Raw genomic sequence first — 2,398 nt, 5'->3', positions numbered from 1 at the left:
CTATTTTTGGCCTAGATGATCTGTCCAGAGGGGATAGTGCGGTGTTGAAATCTCCAACAATTCGTGTGTTGCAGTTTATCTTCCCTTTTAGATCTGACAGTCTTTCCTTCACATATTTGGGTGCTCGTGTTTTAGGTGCATAGATATTTATAAGTGTTGTATCTTCTTGATCTATAGAGCATTTTACTAGGACATAGTGCCCTTCTTTGTCTCTTCGAATGGTTTTTATTTTTTTGATGGAAAAAAAAAAGTCTTTTAGTTACGAACTCAATCCATTTGGTGTATTTCAAAAGGTGCAATATTTTTCTTAATTTATCAGTGAAAGAAGTTAGAAATTAACTTCCAAAAAAATCAGCAAATGGCAAACGAATTTCCTTGAAAGTCACAGTCACGTATATAGTGCATCCTAGAAAAGAGGAGGGGCAAGAGAGCTTCCACCCACTCTCATGAGTTTCATCAAATACTGGATCTATTCTAGGGCAGAGAGAAAAGGCAACTTTCAAAAAGGAGTATGTTATTAAATGAGGCATTTTCCATACTCCTTCCTAAGAGCATGGGGAACATGTTTTCTAAACTAGAACTAGGAAGTGGAATGTGGAATCGATCCATCCTCCTCCCCTTAAGGGCTGTCCACTGGTTAATGAATTTAAAAAACAAGACTAAAAAACAAACCCCACACACATACCCCCCAAAAAAAATAAGAAGAAGAAAAAAAAGACAAAAAAACAAACAAAAACAAACAAAAAAAACCCCCCAGATGTCCCAGATTACTCTCCAGAGTGGAACCAGGCAGCAGCTTCAACAATTCAGATTAGTCTGTTACAGAGTCATCACAAGCATGCCTTGCTTTTAAACAAAACAAAAAATATTTTTTAAACAACAAAACAAAGACTAGTACTGATCACTTTTCTGACAATATACAATTACTCAAAATTAACTAGTATCAGAAGGGGGAGGGGGGTCATACCTATGGGCTTTGTCTCCCATGAGTGCATGTGGGGAGGCGCAGGGCATTTGTCATTATTGCAAAAACGAATTTTAATTTTTAATCTTTAGTTTGATTTAAACATTGCTTTTAGTATGATGCCGACACCAGCTGTGCAGAAGGGCTCTGGAGAGATGCTCATAGCAGCACACACCTGCAACTCCTGGGTTCTGGAGGCTCCAGGGGAGCCAGTGTCATTCTAGGCCTTTCTGTGTGAGTGCAGAACACTCCACATACTTGACAGCCTTCAGGTCACGGGCCAGCTTTTCAGCAGTCTCTGGAGTGATAGGCTTCTGTTTGTTCTTGGCAAGTTTCTCAATAGTAGAGGGGTCATCTCTGAGATTAATTTGAGTCCCAACAAGCAAGAAATGAGTCTTTGGACAGTGATGAGTAATCTCAGGCACCCACTTTTCTTTCACATTTTCAAATGAGGACAGAGAGACCACTGAAAAGAAGACTAGAAATACATCTGTTTGTGGATAACTCAGCAGTCATAATCTGTCATAATCCTCTTGCCCTGCAGTATCAAAAAGTCCAAGAGTATATGGCTCTCCACCAATCATAACTGTGACTGCATAGTTGTCAAAAACAGTTGGTACATATTCAGATGGAAATTTGTTTGTTGTGCAGGATATCAGGAGACATGTTTTACCAACAGCACCATCACCCACAACGACACACTTAATTGTCTGCATTGCTGAAATAGTTGTGTATCCACTTTAGGTAATTCCAATTTGATGCTGAGCTTAGCTCCTCCACCCGGGCGTTGGCAGCACTGCGCGAGGTTGAACGGTTTTTGTTTTAAAGCCTATTTTGTCAGAAATTAGTATTGCAACTCCAGCTCTTTTTTGGTTCCCAATTGCATGGAAAACCTTTTTCCAACTCTTCACTTTCAGTCTATGTATGTCTTTCTCCATGAGTTGGGTTTCCTGTTGGCAACAGATGGACGGTTTCTGTTGTTTTATCTATTCAGCCAGTCTGTGTCTCTTGATTGGAGAATTTAAACCATTAACATTCAATGTTATTATCGATGTTACTAGATCAGTACCGACATTTAAGTTGGCCATTGTCTTAGTTGCCTGTTATTTCTTTGTTTCTGGCTGTTGGTTCTTTAGTTTTCCTGGAACAGTACTTTCCTCAGGGTTTCTTGAAGTGCTGGTCTGGTGTTGGCAAATTCTTTCAGGTTTTGTTTGAGAAGATTTTAATCGCTTTTTCCCATATGAAGGATAATCTTGCAGGATATAATAGTCTTGGTTGAAATTATTTCTCTCTTAAAACTTTCAATGTGTGTTCCCATTCTTTCCTTGCTTGCATTGTTTCTGATGAGAGGTCCAGTGTTAGCCTGATGGGATGGCCTTTGCAAGTTACTTTTTGTTTCTCTCTTGGCAGTTTTAGTATCATGTCTTTATCTGT

At 39.2% G+C, this 2,398-nt stretch overlaps 1 pseudogene; it reads right to left on the bottom strand.

Moving 5' to 3' along the window:
• Positions 1-890: 890 nt before the first annotated feature.
• LOC106735935 (cell division control protein 42 homolog pseudogene) lies at positions 891-1,764 on the bottom strand (annotated as a pseudogene).
• Positions 1,765-2,398: the final 634 nt, after the last annotated feature.

Source organism: Tupaia chinensis, unplaced genomic scaffold (genome assembly GCF_000334495.1).
Source record: "Tupaia chinensis unplaced genomic scaffold, TupChi_1.0 Scaffold000578_2, whole genome shotgun sequence".
In the NCBI taxonomy this organism is placed as follows: domain Eukaryota; kingdom Metazoa; phylum Chordata; class Mammalia; order Scandentia; family Tupaiidae; genus Tupaia; species Tupaia belangeri.
Note: the sequence above shows the minus strand (reverse complement) of the source record. Positions and strands in the feature narration are given on the sequence as shown.